General features: G+C 43.0%; 1 non-coding gene across 1 annotated transcript; it reads left to right on the top strand.

Moving 5' to 3' along the window:
* Window positions 1-8,046: 8,046 nt before the first annotated feature.
* On the top strand, window positions 8,047-8,129 carry trnas-cga (transfer RNA serine (anticodon CGA)). The gene has a single exon. It is a non-coding gene; the product is annotated as a tRNA-Ser (tRNA).
* Window positions 8,130-8,825: the final 696 nt, after the last annotated feature.

Genomic DNA, 8,825 nt, shown 5'->3' on the forward strand with positions numbered 1-8,825 from the left:
TTGTTGAGAGGCGAGAAATAGAGTATAAGAGTGAACTTGCATGAACATACAAACGACTGCAGTGGATTCTACAAGTTCCTAAAAAGGAAAAGATTAGTGAAGACAAATGTAGGTCCTTTACAGAGAGAAACGGGGGAATTTATAACATGGAACAAGGAAATGGCAGGACAATTAAATAAATACTTCGGTTCTGTCTTCACGGAGGACATAAATAACATCCCAAAAATGCTTGTGAACCAAAGGTCGAGTGAGCAAGAGGAATTAACGGACATGATTATTTGTAAGAAAATAGTGCTGAGGAAACTAATGGGAATGAAGGCCGATGAATCCCCAGGGCCTGATGATCTGCATCCCAGAGTACTAAAAGAGGTTGCAATGGAAATAGTGCATGCATTGGTAGACAACTTCCAAACATCTATAGTTTATGGGATAGTTCCTGCAGTTTGCACGGTGGCAAATGTAACCCCACTGTTTAAAAATGGAGGGAGAGAGAAAACAAGGAACTACAGACCGGTTAGCCGAACACCAGTCGTTGGGAAAATGCGAGAATCTATAGTAAAGGATATTATAACGGAACACTAAGATAATACCAAAGGGGTTAGACAAAGTCAGCATGAATTCATGAAAAGAAAATCATGTTTGACAAATCTACTCGAGTTTTTGAATATGTAACTGATAGAAAAGTTAAGGTAGAACCAGTGGATATAGTGTATTTTGATTTTCAGAAGGTCTCTGATAAAGTTCCACGCAAGATGTAGTGTGCAAAATTAAAACATATATGATTGGGGGTAATTTACTAGCATGGATTGAAAATTGGTTAATGGACAGGAAACAGGATCGATGGGCAGAGGGACCTGGTATCCTTGTAAAATAGTCCATTGAAAGCATACATACAGGTGCAGCAAGCAGTGAGGAAGGCAGATGGTATGTTGGCCTTCATTCCAAGAGGATGTAAGTAAATGAGTAAAGATGTGTTACTACATTTCAACAGGGCCTTGGTGAGATCGCACCTGAAATATTGTGTGCAGTTTTGCTTTCGTTACCCAAGAAAGGATATACTTGCTATAGAGGGAGTGCAGCGAAGGTTCATCAGATCGATTTTCGGGATGGCAGGACTGTCGTATGAGCAGAGATTGGGACGACTCGGCCTGTATTCTGTAGAGTTTAGAAGAATGAGAGAGGATCTCATTGAAACGTATACCATTCTGAACGGGTTGAATAGACTGGATGCGGGGAAGATGATTCACCTGATTGGGAAGGTTATAACAAGGGGTCACAGTCTCAGGATACGGGGTAGGAAATTTAGGAAGAGAAGGTGAGATTTATTTTTCATTCAGAGAGTGGTGCAGCTATGGAATTCCCATCCACAGAAGGCTGTGAATGCCGAGTTACTAAATATATTTAAGAGGGAGATAGATTTCTAGACACAAAAGACATCAACTGATATGGTGGAAACGCGTGAATATGATGTTGAGATAGAGGATTAGGAATGATCATATTAAATGACGGTGCAGACTCGAAGGGCCGAATGGACTACTACTGCTCCCTTTTTCTATGTTTCTATGTTCTAGGATCTAAATGGACTTATACTCTTCTTGTAGAGCAAGCTCAAGGAACTGATCGGCTTCTGCCTCTCCTAAGGCTTAGATTTGAGGCGTTCATGGCCTTCTTCTTTCCCTGTGCAATATTGCAGTGCGGCTGAATGGCCTCCAGCTAATTCTGTGTAACAGGAAAGTGTGCCTCCTCGTCATCTATGCAGCAGGTACGAGCGGCCAAAGGCGTTCTACTATTCTTGTATAAAAAGCCCAAGGATCTGAATTACTTCCTCTTGTCCTTTGCAACTGGCTCGAGGGGCTAATGGAATTCTGCTGTCCTTCTGTAACAGGTTGGATGGCTTGCTCTTGTTCCTGTGTAATAGACTCAGGTTCTAAGAGAACTCAATGGAAAAGTGGGTAGGATTGGAGCCACTTGTGTAGCAGGAATTGCAGGGTGCGCAGTTTCCCTTCTCTGAAGTATTGATTTGCTGCAAAATGCACTGAGCTGCCGAAAAAACACCAGATCATGACCTAAATTCCGACTAAAATCCGACCTATCCAGACTATTGCCATTTTCCAGCTCTTGGTCCATAGCCTTTTAGGTTACTGGAATTGAAGTGCACATTCAAGGACTTTTAAAAGTGCTGAGGACTACTGCCTCTAAATCACTTTCAGGAGTGAGTTCCAGACTCTCACCACCCCTGGGTGAAAACAGTGTACCTCAAATTCCGGAAAACCTCCTACCAATTACTTTAAATCTATGACACCTGGTTGTTGGCCACTCTGCGAAGGGAAATAGATGCTTTCTATGCACTCGATCAAGGCCACTGATAATTTTATTCAGTTCAATATGGACCCCCTGAGCCTCCTCTGTTCCAAAGAAAAGAAACCCAGCCGATGCAATATTTACTCAGAGCTAAATTCACCATCCGTCTGAATCTAACCTGTATGCTCACGAGTGCAGTCTGATCATTCCTGTAATGCGGTGACCAGAGAAGCATGCAATAATCTAGCTGTGGCCAACGAGAGTTTTACACATTTGAAGCATAACTTCCCCGATCTTTTATTCTATGGCTCATCTAATGAAGGCAAGTATTGCCTGTTGCTTCTCAACATAGAAACATCGAAAATAGATTGAGCAGTACGCCATTCGACACTTCGAGCCTGCACCACCACTCAATAAGATCATGGCTGATCATTCCCCCAGTACCGCTTTCCTGTTTCCTCCCTACCTCTTGATCATTTTAGCCTTAAGGGCCACAATAACTCCCTGTTGAATATATCCAATGAACTGGCATCAACAACTGTTTGCGGAAGGGAATTCCACAGGTTAACAACTCTGTGAGTGAAGAAGTTTCCACTCATCTTCGTTCTAAATGGCCTACTCCTTATCCTAAGACTGTGTCCCCTGGTTCTGAACTTCCCCAACATTTTGAACATTCTTCCCGCATCTAACCTGTCCAGTCCCGTCGGAATCTTACATGTTTCTACGAGATCCCCTCTCATCCTTCTAAACTCCAGTGTACAAAGGCCCAGTTGATCCTGTCACTTTTCATATGTCAGTCTCGCTATCCCTGGAATCAGTCTGGTGAAACGTCGCTGCACTCCCTCAATAGCAAGAACTTCCTTCCTCAGATTAGGAGACCAAAACTGAAAACAATATTCCAGGTGAGTTCTCACCAATGCCCATTACAACTGCAGTAAGACGACCCTGCTCCTATATTCAAATCCCCTAGCTATGAAGGCCAACATACCATTTTCCTTCTTCACAGCCTGCTGTACCTGCATGCCAACTTTCAATGACTGATGAACCATGACACCCAGGTCTCGTTACACCTCACCTTTTCCAAATCTGCCGCCATGCAGATAATATTCTGCCTTCATTGTTTTGCCACCAAAGTGGATAACCACACATTTATCAACATTATACTGCATCTGCCATGTATTTGCCCACTCACCTAACCTGTCCAAGTCAACCTGCAGCCTCTTAGCGTCCTCCTCACGGCTCACACCGCCAGCTAATTTAGTTCCATCTGCAAACCTGGAGATATTACACTCAATTCCTTCATCTGAATCATTAATGTATTCTGTGAAGAGCTGGGGTCCCAGCACTGAGCCCTGAGGCACTCCACTAGTAACTGCCGGCCATTCTAAAAGGAACCCGTTCATCCCGACTCTCTGCTTCCTGTCTGCCAACCAGTTCTCAACACTTTGGTTCTGTCTTCACAAAGGAAGATACAGATCACCTGCCGAATGTACTAGGGAACAGTGGGTCTAGTGAGAATGAGGAACTGAAAGATATCCTTATTAGGTGGGAAATTATGTTCGGGAAGTTGATGGGATTAAAGGCCGATAAATCCCCGAGTCCTAATAGACTGTATGTCAGAGTACTTAAGGAAGTGGCCCGAGAAATAGTGGATGCATTGGTGATCATTTTCCAACAATCTATCAACTCTGGATCAGTTCCTCTGGACTGGAGGGTAGCTAATGTAACGCCACTTTTTAAAAATGGAGGGAGAGACAAAGCGGCTAATTATAGACCGCTTAGCCTGACATCCATAAAGCGGAAAATCTTGGAATCAATCATTAAGGAGCCCATTTCGAAAGCAGTGACAGGATCAGCATAGATTTATGAAAGGGAAATCGTACTTGACGAATCTTATGGAATTTTTTGAGGATGTAACTAGTAGAGTGCGCAAGGAGAATCAATGGATGTGGTGTATTTGGGCTTTCAAAAGGCTTTTAACGAGGCCCAGCACAAGAGATTGGTATACAAAATCAAAGCGCATGGTATTGGTGGTAATGTACTGACGTGGATAGAGATCTGGTTGGCAGACAGGAAGCAGAGAGTCGGCATAAACGGGTCCTTTTCAGGATGGCAGGCAGTGACTAGTAGAGTGCCTCAGGGCTCAGTGCTGGGACACCAGCTATTTACAATATACATTAACGATTTGGAATAAGGGATAGAGTGTAATATCTCCAATTTGTGGATGACACTAAACTGGGTGGCGGTGTGAGCTATGAGGAGGACGCTAAGAGGCTGCAGGGTGATGTGGACAGATTAGGTGAGTGGGCAAATACATGGCAGATGCAGTATAATCTGGATAAATGTGAGGTTATCCATTTTTGGGGCAAAAACACGAAGGCATAATATTATCTGAATGGTGGCAGACTAGAAAAAGGGAAGCTGCAGCGAGACCTGGGTGTCATGGTTCATCAGTCACTGAAAGTGGGCACGCAGGTACAGCAGGCGGTAAAGAAGGCAAATGGTATGTTGGCCTTCTTAGCTCGGGGATTTGAATATAGGAGCAGGGAGGTCCTACTGCAGTTGTACAGTGCTTAATGAGGCCTCAGCTGGAATATTGTGTTCAGTTTCGGTCTCCTAGTCTGAGGAAGGACGTTCTTGCTATTGAGGGAGTGCAGCGAAGGTTCACCAGACTGATTCCAGGGATAGCTGGGCTGTCATATGAGGAGAGACTGGATCAACTAGGCCTTTATTCACTGGAGTTTAGAAGGATGAGAGGGGAACTCATAGAAACATATAAGATTTTGACGGGACTGGACAGGTTAGATGCGGGAAGAATGTTCTCGATATTGGGGAAGTCCAGAACCAGGGGAGATAGTCTTAGGATAAGGGTCAGGCCATTTACGACTGAGATGAGGAGAAACTTCTTCACTCAGAGAGTTGTTGACCTGTGGAATTCCCTGCAGCAGAGAGTTGTTGATGCCAGTTCATTGGGTATATTCAAGAGGGAGTTAGATATGGCCCTTATGGTTAAGTGGATCAAGGGGTATGGAGAGATAGCAGGACAGCGGTACTGAAGGAATGGTCAGCCGTGATCTGATTGAATGCCTGTGCAGGCTCGAATGGCTTAATGGCCTACTCCTGCACCTATTTTCTTTGTTTCTCTGTTTCTATCCAAGTAAGTACATTACCCCCAATACCATGTGCTTTGAATTTGCACACAATTCTATTGTGTGGGACCTTATCTAAAGCCTTTTGAAAGTCCAAATACACCACATCCATTGGTTCTCCCTTATCCACTCTGCAAGTTACATGTTCAGAAAATTCTGGAAGATTCGTCAACCTTGATTTTCCCTTCATAAATCGATGCTGATTTGGACCGACCCTGTCACTGCTTTCCAAATGCGCTGCGATTTCATCTTTAATAATTGATTCCCCACGACTGATGTCAGGCTAACCGATCTATAATTATCCATTTTCTCTCTCCCTCCTTTTTTAAAAAGTGGTGTTACATTACCAACCCTCCAGTCCATGGGAACTGATCCAGAGTCGATAGACTGTTGGAAAATTATCACGAATGCATCCACTATTTCTCGGGACACTTCCTTAAGTTCTCTGGGATGCAGACAATCAGGCCCCGGGGATTTATCGGCCTTCAATCCCATCAATTACCCCAACACAATTTCCCATCTAATCAGCATATCCTTCAGTTCCTCCTTCGCACTAGACCCTCTGGCCCCTAGTACATTTAGAAGTTTGTTTGTGTCTTCCGTCGTGAAGGCAGAACCAAAGTATTTGTTCAATTAGTCTGCCTTTTCTTTGTTCCCCATTATAAATTCACCTGAATCCGACTGCAACGACCTACCTTTGTCTTCACTAATCTTTTTCTCTTCCCATATATATAAAAGCTTTGACAGTCATTTTTTACGCTTCTGGTACGCTTCGTCTCGTACTCTTTTTTCCCCTCTTAACAAAACCCTTAGTCCTCCTTGGCTGAATTCTAAATTTCTCCCAGTCCTCAGGTTTCCTGATTTTTCTGGCCAATTTATATAACTCTTCCTTGGATTTAACACTATCCTTAATTTCTCTTGTTAGCCACGGTTGAGCCATCTTCCCCGTTGTATTTTTACTCCTGACAGGGATGTACAATTGTTGAAGTTCATCCATGTGGTCTTTAAATGTTTTCCTTTGCCTATCCACCGTCAACCCTTTAAGTATCATTTGCCAGTCTATTCTAGCCAATTCACGCCTCATACCATCGAAATTACCTTTCCTAAAGTTTAGGTCCCTAGTTTCTGAATTAACTCTTTCACTCTCCATCTTATAAAGAATTCTACCATGTTATAGTCACTCTTCCCCAAGAAGCCTCGCACAAAAAGATTGCTAATTAGTCGCTTCTCATTACACATCACCTAGTCCACGAAGGCCAGCTCTCTAGATGGTTCCTCGACATATTGGTCTGGAAAACCATCCCTAATGTACTCCAGGAAATCGTCCTCCACAGCATTGCTACCATTTTGTCAGCCCAATCAATATATAGATTAAAGTCGCCCATGGTAACTGCTGTATCTTTATTGCACACATCCCTTATTTCTTGTTTGATGCTGTCCCCAACCTCACTACTACTGTTTGGAGGTCTGTACACAATTCCCAGCAGCGTTTTCTGCCATTTGGAATTCTGCAGCTCACCCCATACCGCTTCCAAATCATCCAAGCTAATGTCCCTGCGCTTCATTGCATTAATTTCCTCTTTAACCAGCAACGCCACCCGGCCTCCTTTTTCTTTCTGTCTATCGTTCACAAGCATCTTATCTACCTGCCCTGCTACCGTCAAGGATTCTGTGGACATGCACTCCAAGGTCATTTGCACCTCTACACTCATCAGTGGCCTAACATTTAATGTTTATTCGCTTTCCATATAAGCACTCCCCAAATGCATTATCTAACACTTCTCCGGGTTGAATTCCATTAAACCCCTGACCAGTTCTTTGATATCTACCTTCAATGTACAGCTTTCTTCCTCATTATCAAGCATACCTGGTTGACCAATCTTTTAGTCACCTGCGCTAATTTGTATTTAGTGGCTCGGTGTCAAATTTGTATCGCATAAAACTCTTGTGAAGCGCCTTGGACGTTTCGCTAATTTCAAGGTGCTAATTATATATAAGTTGTTGTTGTTGTTTAAAATGTGTGTTACATAACGTTATATAGAGATTGCATCACAGAAAGAGACAAATGTACCTAACTGGTGTTGCTAGAGTTAATGCTGCACACGTCCCTACTTCACTTGATCCTATCAGCATATTGTTCTATTGCTTTCTCACTCATGTGCTTAGGTAATTCCCTTTAAAATGAATCTGTGCTATTCGGCTCAACTACTGTTTATGTAGCATCTTCCACATTCTAACCACTCTTTGGTAAATAAGTTGCTCTTGAATTGTCTACTGAATTTATCGGTGACCTCCCGTTCTGAACTCCCCCACAATAGCAAACATTTTCTCCACATCAACTCGATCAAATACCTTAATAATGTTAAAAATATATCTCACTTGTTTTTCGAGAAAGAAGCTCCCCACACTGTTCAGTTTTCCCCGAAATGTAAATTATTTCAGTTCTGACCGAAATGATTCCTTCTTTGCTGTGAGATTCTGTGATTCTACGATTTAATTTTCACATCGTCTGGGAGATCCAAGAGGGCAAGCATGCAGGCGGTCTCTGTGATAAATTGCACCGACGATTGAACTATTAAAGCAGCTCTACTGTGTAGCTGCGATGGCCGAGTGGTTAAGGCGTTGGACTCGAAATCCAATGGGGGTTTCCCTGCGCAGGTTTGAACCCTGCTCGCAGCGATTCTACAGGTGCTCTTTTTTTTATCGACGCACGGGGATCTCATTGGAACTCCCTCCACTGCCCTTTATTACACTGATTGACGCTGAGCAGTTGTTCGAACTGGAAACATTAATAGTATATCGGTATTAATTGTTAGTTTGTTGGAAACTATCTGCAAAAATCAGTGAGCAATATACACAGCATGAAAAAATGCCTTTTAATAAAGATAAGTGCATTGTTTGGGAGGAACTCACCTTTAGTTAATGAGTGCGAACGAAGTTTAGTTTTATAAAGATGAACAAGTTTTGCCAAAATGACCACGGCAGCGTTTGACGTTGCAATTTTCTGATTACATCAGTGTTTGCATCAAAGTAGATGCCTTATCCATTAAACGACGTGGCCCCTGCAGTTTGCAGCAGAAGAATGTACAGCAAAATTCCAAATGGTCAAAGTGTAATAAAAAGTCAAGTATGAAATCTCGGTTCTGCAATGCAAGGAGTATTCGGAACCCAGGAGAGGGCTCTGAGCTAGTTAGAGTGGGTGAGAGCTCAGATCACAGGAACCCAAGAAAAAATGCAAAAGGCAGGAGGCAACAGAGCAGAGTAGCACTGGGGTAAGTGTAAACGACAAGGTGATAGGAAGGGACAATATGTATGAAAATAAAGGGGCTGCAGGAGGGGTCAAAACTAAAAATCATGGTTTAAAAACTAGTATTA

This window comes from Pristiophorus japonicus, unplaced genomic scaffold (assembly GCF_044704955.1).
Source record: "Pristiophorus japonicus isolate sPriJap1 unplaced genomic scaffold, sPriJap1.hap1 HAP1_SCAFFOLD_49, whole genome shotgun sequence".
Lineage (NCBI taxonomy): Eukaryota > Metazoa > Chordata > Chondrichthyes > Pristiophoridae > Pristiophorus > Pristiophorus japonicus.